Genomic DNA, 8,822 nt, shown 5'->3' on the forward strand with positions numbered 1-8,822 from the left:
TTGTGGAAAGATGAAACAAAACAATCTAATAACAGATCTCCTTTTTTTGAACAACTTTATTTTAAAACACAAAGATAAATGAACAAATTTTAAGCATTTTTGCATAAATGTATACGAATATATTTTTGTCAGTGTTTGGCTTTTTTTCCCAAAGGTTTGATAGTGTGCATTAAGGTCTTACCAGTTACAATGAGCAAAAAGTACATGTAAAACAGGATGTAACTTGGAATTAGTTAAAGTTTTCTTGGTGTGTAAGGATTGAGCATAATTTTTTTCTTGAACTTCACACAGTTTGTGAGTTGTTTCTGGGGTGTTCAGAGCTTTCTGGGGTTAGTATCCAGTTATCAGTGATTGCATATTATGTCTATAATGGATCTCTTAAAGTAGATTTTGGCTTTAGCTTCACATTAAAATTACCTGAGATTAATAAGAGCAAAACAACTGTACTCACAACATCCTATTCTGAAATTCTGGTATGTCTGGTCTGAATGAAGTTTAAAAGTATTTTCTGTTTTATAAAAATTTTCCATGTGATTCAAATGTGCAGCAAGACTGAGAACCACTGCATGGAACAAAGACCATGTTCAGGAGGTACCAAGGACACTGTGATATAGCTACAAAGTATGTCCCTGCCTCCTCCTCCTCCACACCCCTCTAACCCCTACATTGTCCTACTCTGGTATTTGGTGTTATTGTGAGTAGCTCAAAATAAATAGGAAATGGGGGATACAAAAAATAAAATTGTCTGAATATTGAGTAAATGTCTACATTATATTTAAAAGCTTTGGAATTGGATTTGGCATGCTGATTCTGGCCTTAGGTAAACTGGGTTGTTTTCCCCCTGATTCAAAACAACAATTTTAGAATAAGCATTTGATTTATAGGATCTGCCAGATGAATGAACAACTGTGCCAAAAAGAGAACATATGGCTAGGCCTTAGTTTTCTTTTTACCTCACAGGAGAGAAATCCAACAGGACAGATGACTCTTATTCATCATCTCTCTTGTCCTGGTTTACAGTGGGAATTTAATTTTTGGATTTGATTTGGGGTAAGCTTTTAGGAAAACAATGACAAAGATCAATGCTTGTTGAGAAATGGGTTGGCAGGGAGTCTCTGGATGGGAAAACACTGAGGATCAGCTCTTAGAATCATCCCTGAATAATACAACAGTACTTGTTTTAATGACTGTATTAGAAATAAGCATCATAACATAAGGCAAGTACCCCAGTTTTATCTCATCCAAGAAAGGAAATACTTGTGGCACATACAGTAAACTAGAATACACACATGCACGCGCGCGCGCGCGCACACACACACACACACACACACACACACACACACACACATCTGTATCAAATTTACAACAAAAAAATCCATTAACTCATGGGTGGTGATACTATGTGGTACAGTGAATAGAACTGGACTTTGAAATCAGGCATTCTTGAATAAGGACCTCGGGTCTCAAGATGTTCTGATATACACTTCATTGCATTGTTGGTAGCATTAAATGAAATAGATAGATAGATGGATAGATGGATAGATAGATAGATAGATAGATAGATAGATAGATAGATAGATGCCCAGTAAATTACAAAAATGTACACTTATAATGAACCAATGGGTTTATGAATCATATATATTTATTTACTTCAGTTGTTTTATTTTATTTTGTTGTTGTTTGTTTTAGCTTGGCCTCGCCGTGGGTCTTTAGCTACATTGATTCTGGCTGCTATATAAAAAGATCCTCCGTTGTCTGGATGGTTTAGAAACATAATTCATCCATTAGCACATCTACTCTATCCTTTTTTGGCAGTAGAGGTCACACCAAGTATTAATGCTACATTCTCTTTAGTCATTGTGGGTTCAAAACCAGCTCTGTACTTCTCATCATTGAAAGCAAATTCTCATTGACATTGAAAAACTTGTTTCACATATTTCGTATGCTTCCTGACTCATGAAATATCATGGCCTGCAAATCCCACAGCATCAATGGTCAGTCCAACAGTTACCACCATACTGACGATGACAGCACTCCATGGTCCTGCACAGCGGACTCATCCCAGTCCAAGCCCACTGCCACCACATATTTATATTTCAACCAAAAATCAAAGCATTTTTTAACCAGAGAAAATACTTATTTCTGCTCCTTTCATACATCATATTGTCCAGGAAAATATCTTTCATGTATATGTGAAATAATATAGTACTACATACGTGGTTTAAAGGCAAGTCACCATTGGAGGAGCTAACCAACCATTCGAATTTCTCTCAGAATTTAATTTAATTCAATTTCTCTCCTGATTTAATATACTTACTGAAAATCAGAAATATTATCACCAAAGACAAAGTGTGATAGTTTGTATATGCTTGGTCCAGGGAGTGACACTGTTAGGAGGTGTGGCCTTGTTGGAGTTGGTGTGTCACTCTGGTATAGGTTTAAGACCCTCATTCTAGCTGCCTAGAAGTCAATCTTCTGCTAGCAGTCTTCAGATGTCAACTCTTCCTGCACCCTACCTACCTGGATGCTGCCATGATCCCACCTTGATGATGATGGACTGAACCTCTGAGCCTGTGAGTCAGCCCCAATTAAATGTTGTCTTTATATAAGAGTTGCCTTATTCATGGTGTCTGTTCACAGCATTAAAACCCTAAGACAGAAAGTTATTTTTAAAAATTACTTTATTTAATATTAAAGTTTTAGAAATGGGGTATTTTTTAATGGAACTGGAGAGACGGTTCAGCAGTTAAGAACATTGGCTGCTCTTCCAGAGGACCCCAATTTGATGCCTGGCATGTTTACAACCACCTTTAACTCCAGTTCCAGGAGATCTCATGCCCTCTTGTGGCCTCTGTGGGCATTGCATACATTGTGATGCCCAGACATACATGAATGCAAAACACCCATGCAAAAAAAAAAAAAAAAAAAAAAAAAAAGAATAGATAAATCTTCTTGCGATTTTTAAAATAAGTAAGTACATAGGCTTAAAAAAGTAACTTAAAATATTTGATATTTCTGAGTATGTCAACAGGACTACTTACGAACTTGTCTGTTACCAAGAAATTCTTGCCAAAGTTTTTAATATGCTTCCTAAGTTTCTACTCAATGCTTCTTTTAAGGCTGTTCTTCACTGTTTTCCACATTGCTGATAGGGTTGATTTGGCTTTTAAATTTTCATTAATAGTAGTAACAGTAGCAAATCCAGTATCCATTGATTTATAAGAAGTGCTTATATCTCATATCTCAGTCAGCTAACATTTAGATAAAATATGCATGTGTGTGCTCAAATATATGTGTACATACACTGTGAACACTCGAGTATTTGATATGGCACGTTTTACATATTTTAATAATAAGTAGACAAAACTACTGAAAAGAATCACTTAACCTCCCAAAGGTAAAGGCGTGCAATATTTATTTACCTTGACCATATGTGAGCGTTATTCTACAACACCACTGTCTAGTAAAAATAAAATTTAAGTAATGTAGGTTAATTTTAAATTTCTGCTAGCCACACTAAAAATGAAAGTAGCTGAGCAAAATTACTTTTCAATATTATTCTGTTTTGCATTTCATTTTGAATATGTAAAGTACTCTGTAAGCATAAAGATTATCAATATTTTTTCATCTTTCACATTAAGTATTCACATTTTACACTTACAGGTTGCAATTCATAAACATTTTCATCAGATATAATTTTATTTGGATTTAAATTTCATGGTGTTTAGTTTTTTCTACACTGAAAGTGTTGTACATATACTTAAAAGGTCCCTATAACTGAGTGAAGAACCTGTTTTTAAGGTTGTTTTGATATAGTATTTCGAATGTCCCAGGCTAGCCTCAAATGTACCCAAGGATAACTTTGAACTTTTGATCCTTCTGCCTACACCACCTTCCTGAGTACTAGGGTTACAGGCATGTTGGGAAACAGGCCCTGGTTACGCAGTGCACTCTACTAACTGAGCTACATCTTCAGTCCCTAGTTTTCAAAGTTTTGTTTGTTTTTGCTTTCTTGGAAGCAGTTTCTCTGTGCATCCCCGGCTGGCCTCGAACTCAGAGAAATTTATCTGCCTCTGCCTCCCAAGTGTTAGAACCAAAGCCTTGCACCACCACCGCCACCCAGCAGTTTTTAAAGTTTTAACACAAATAATATGAAATGAAATTCTTTGGTCCTATTTAAAATGTGACTCCTGGCTGCAGTGATGACTTTACATAGCCTTTATGTGTTCTATTGTTAGCATTTGACATAAAGGAGGCTTTATTGTCTACTATTACAGATGAAGACCTGAGAGTCTGTGTTGTCATTCATAAGACCATGCAGCTAGAAACTAACTCAACTCATACTTAGGCATTTGGACCCCATCCCAGTAGCTGAGGGAATGACAAAAAAGAACATCTGTGTTAGGTGTGCAAATATCTGATGTTTTGCCAGATTCTGCTTTCATGGCATATGGTGATGGCCACCATGCTGCCCAAATTAAAAATACAGACACGTGGCTTTGACAAAAGATTTTTGCACGTTTTCCACATGGAGAAGACAGTGAGAGAAATAGTTTGGAAGACAACATGTTGGGATTTGAGGACATTTTAATAATTTATAGCAGTGACTCCCAACGTCTCTTAAGCAGAAACAGCAGTAGCATTTTTCCAAGATATCTTAGGCAAAACTCTAATATAGAAAACCCACAGAGGAGATTTTATTTTTTTTAAAGATTTATTTATTTTTATGTATATAAGTACACTGTAGCTGTCTTCAGACGCACCAGAAGAGGCCATGACAGATGATTGTGAGCCACCATGTGGTTGCTGAGATTGGAACTCTGGAAGAGCAGCCAGTGCTCTTAACCACTGAGCCATCTCTCCAGCCCAAGTGATTTTATTAAATCCTTGAATATTAGTCATTCAAACAGCCCTTTTTTTGTGATATACTTTCCTTCCCAAAGAAACACATGAAGTAATTCACCAGGATTCTACAGCATCATGAAATAGCATTTAAAAGTCACTTTTCAGGAATAACTGCTTTCAGTCACAGGGAGTCAATTCATTTTTCTCTACCTCACTAAACACGGCCCTGTACATTAGAGATAACTGCAAGAAAAATACAAATGGTGACAGGAAGGGAGAAAATAATCCAAGGACTTTGGGACCTAAAGAACAACACTGGTGCTGGATTCCTTTTTGTTTGGTTTTGGATGTTAGTCTTGCTTCACATAGCCCCAGAAATGCATTTCCCTGTGTATATGTTCACGTTTAGTTTTTGATTTGACAATTTCACTGGTTGTAAAGAGAGAGCAAACACCCACCAAAAACAAGCACTGATGACTCTTTCTACCTGTAGTGTCTAAGTGTGCATGTCTATGAATGTTAAAATACATAGTTGAACAGGGCAGCCCTGAAAGAAATTAATATAACGCAATAGCAAACAGGAATCTTAGAAGATGTGTTTTTTACAAAAAGAAAACAGACACAAAAGAATATGTTGTATGGTTGTTTCACCTGAAATTCAACAACTGGCCAAACAAAGCAGCAGAGGTCAAAAGGTCTAAACAGATTATCTTGAGCAAAGTGTATGAGTATTGACTGAGAGGGGGAATGAAAACATCCTTGTGGGGCTCTGGAAATGATCCTCTTATTTGACTTGTTCTGGATTGTGTTCACATGGGTAGGTGCCAACATGAAAATTCTTTCGGTTACTTATTTTACATTGATGTACTTTTTATAAGCAAAGTCTCAATTTGGGGTAAAAAAAATGAGAAATGAAAAAAGCAAACCCCCAGCTTTGGAAGGTTAACAATGTCTGTACCATCAGGTCACAGAATCATACCAAAAAAAACAAAAATGAGGAAGTGTGTGAGACAGGCATAGATATGTGTGTGCCTTCCTGTTCTTTAAGGCCTTGTTCAAGAAATGACTGGCCCACTTTTCCTACCTTTGTTGATGGCACTAGTTCAGCCCAAATCTGGTGTTGCTGACCACTTGACTGAAGCACTGAGTGTTACACTATACATTTACTCATCTCCACTGAACACATTGCAATCTCTTGGAGAAATATCTGCTTATAAATATTTGCAGAAAGGTATATGGCATAGTGCTTATGCCTAGAGACTGTAAAGCCAGAATGCTCCGTTGTCACCTGATGACCCAACTCCTGCTGAAATCCTAAGCTAGATGGGAGTCTGATGTAGGCAGATTGACCTGAGTTTGAGACCATACTGAGTTATGGTGTGAATCCTGACTCCAAATTCCCACCGAAACCAAGAAGAATGAGGTCCTAAGCTCTGAAATGCTAAAGTTCTAATTCATAGGAAAAACTGTGTTTCGAGGTAGGTTCAAAAAGAAAAGAAATACAGAAGTCTCTCAGTTCTGGGAACATGAAACAAAACTAATTCTTCCTTGAATCCCCAACATTGAATCTGGTGATTTGTATAGCCTAAAAATTAAAAAGCAGGAGTGGATGTGAGCCGCCGCCGGAGCTGCGGACGGTTTGCCGAGCCCGTTAGCGCCGCTGGCCTAGAGTCCCGACGCCGTCATGTCCCGATACCTGCGCCCCCCCAACACCTCTCTGTTTGTCAGAAACGTGGCGGACGACACCAGGTCTGAAGATTTACGTCGGGAATTTGGTCGTTATGGTCCAATAGTAGATGTTTATGTTCCACTTGATTTCTACACACGAAGTCCAAGAGGATTTGCATATGTTCAATTTGAGGATGTTCGTGATGCTGAAGATGCTTTACATAATTTTGACAGAAAATGGATTTGTGGGTGTCAAATTGAAATACAGTTTGCACAGGGGGATCGAAAGACTTCAAATTAAATGAAAGCCAAGGAAGGGAGGAATGTATACAGCTCTTCACGATATGACAATTATGACCGATATAGACGTTCTCGAAGCCAAAGTTATGAAAGAAGGAGATCAAGGATTCGCTCCTTTGATTATAACTATAGGAGATCTTACAGTCCTAAAAACAGTAGACCGACTGGAAGACCACGGCATAGCCGAAGCCATTCCGACAACGACAGATTCAAACACCGAAATCAATCTTTTTCAAGATCTAAATCCAATTCAAGATCACGGTCCAAGTCCCAGCTCAAGAAAGAAATGAAGGCTAAATCACGTTCTAGACCAAACTGCAGCTGAAATACCCAGTACAGTTCTGCTTACTACACTTCAAGAAAGATCTGAAAGCGGACAAAAGAAACAAAGAAGGGCAGTTCAAGCGACCAAAGGGTGGGTGGAAGGCGCTGCAGTATGAATACTGTACGAATATTTTGACTCTGGTCTGAAAAGATAAAAGAATTATTGAAAACTACATGGAATAATTGAAGTCCCTTCAAGTTTGAAAGTAAGCATTTTAGGACAAATAAAAGGAAATCCAACTTTGTACTTGTGGAAACTAATCCCTAAATATGAACAGGTTTTTATTGACTCACGGGTAGCCTATCCATGATAGTTACTGGAAACTAGGATGTCTGAATACCAAGGAAGACAGCCATAGTCTCTAACAGTGCCTCTCTTGGTCTGTCTCAAATTAACTTGGATGGTAAAGGTGTGGTCCAGTATAAAGTTTTTCCTAGTTATCTCTTAAAAGTCAGTTCACTAAATGCCAGTGTTGGCTAATCTTGCCTTTGTTTATTCCAGTGCCAGTATTTTCTGCTTAACTGTTGTGTTGGCCTCTGAGTTTATTTACTTGTGTACTCCATACAGTTTACATCTAACCACTCCTTCCCACGCTAATTCCACTTATACTTGATGTCCACCCATAAGGGCCCGGCTCTTCTCATCTCCTGTGTAGGCAGTATGTTCAACAGATATTTACTGAACCCTTACTGTGGGCAAAACATACTGCATAATTGGAGAGGAGAACAAATTTTTTTCGTAAAACCTACTGAGCACAATCTAGTGAATCATTTATCTTGAGGTGTACTATGGTAATATTTTATATCATTCATATCCTAGTATAATTATCAAGCCCAATATACTATCAAAGAAAAGCAATTTTATGGTTGTCTGCCATTTAAAAGTATCTAGTATTTGTTGTATCCCATTGCTACAAATAATGAAGAAAACCTGTGATAAGCTGATCTATTGTGCAGTGATTAATATACTAAGGTAAGATTAAGTTGTTAACTCTTGGCTCTGTCAAACAAATAGGTAATCCAAAAAAATAACAAGTATTTAACTTTCCATTAAAGCAGACCCCGGGTGCTATAATTAGATTACTTTGAGGCAGACAGTTGTTACCCAATGGACTTAGTATATTCTGTATTGAAGAAAGTGTTTACCGGATAGACTTTTTAGTGATCTACTTGTACATTTTATAGGGGACATATTCTGTGTATAGTTAATAAATAACTTTATAGTGTCACAAATGTTTTGGATTCCTTAGTTCCTTATCAGGATATCAAGCTTGTTCATCCTAACCTTAATTCCACCACATTCGGATTTTTGTTGTATTTTTGCCACATATTTAAAACTGTCAAAATCTGAAAACAATATTAAGCTTTTGACCATTTTTTTTAATGTAGTAAGATCACACATAAATGAAGGGAGTGGTAAAATGAAGGTTATTTGTGGGTTTTTTTTTTTTGTTTGTTTGTTTTGTTTTGTTTTTTTAAACTTTCTTCAGCCTGTCCAAACTCTGTAGCAGGTACCAGGTGAGAAATATAAAATTTGGCTTCATTTTTGTTGCTGTTTTCATTTTAAATCAAGTTGGAAAAAAGCATTTTCAACGATACAATAAAAATTGATAAAAACTGTTAAAAAAAATTAGAAAGCAAGATTGCTAGTCCAGCTGTTTCCTCTTTTACCGAGACCCGTCAAC

At 37.0% G+C, this 8,822-nt stretch overlaps 1 pseudogene across 1 annotated transcript; it reads left to right on the forward strand.

Annotated features, from left to right (window-relative positions):
- The first annotated feature begins 6,504 nt into the window (after nucleotides 1–6,504).
- On the forward strand, nucleotides 6,505–7,183 carry LOC308414430 (serine/arginine-rich splicing factor 10-like; annotated as a pseudogene). The gene has a single exon. The product of its transcript is annotated as a serine/arginine-rich splicing factor 10-like (transcript).
- Nucleotides 7,184–8,822: the final 1,639 nt, after the last annotated feature.

The sequence above is a fragment of the Micromys minutus genome (assembly GCF_963924665.1).
Source record: "Micromys minutus genome assembly, chromosome: X".
NCBI lineage: Eukaryota > Metazoa > Chordata > Mammalia > Rodentia > Muridae > Micromys > Micromys minutus.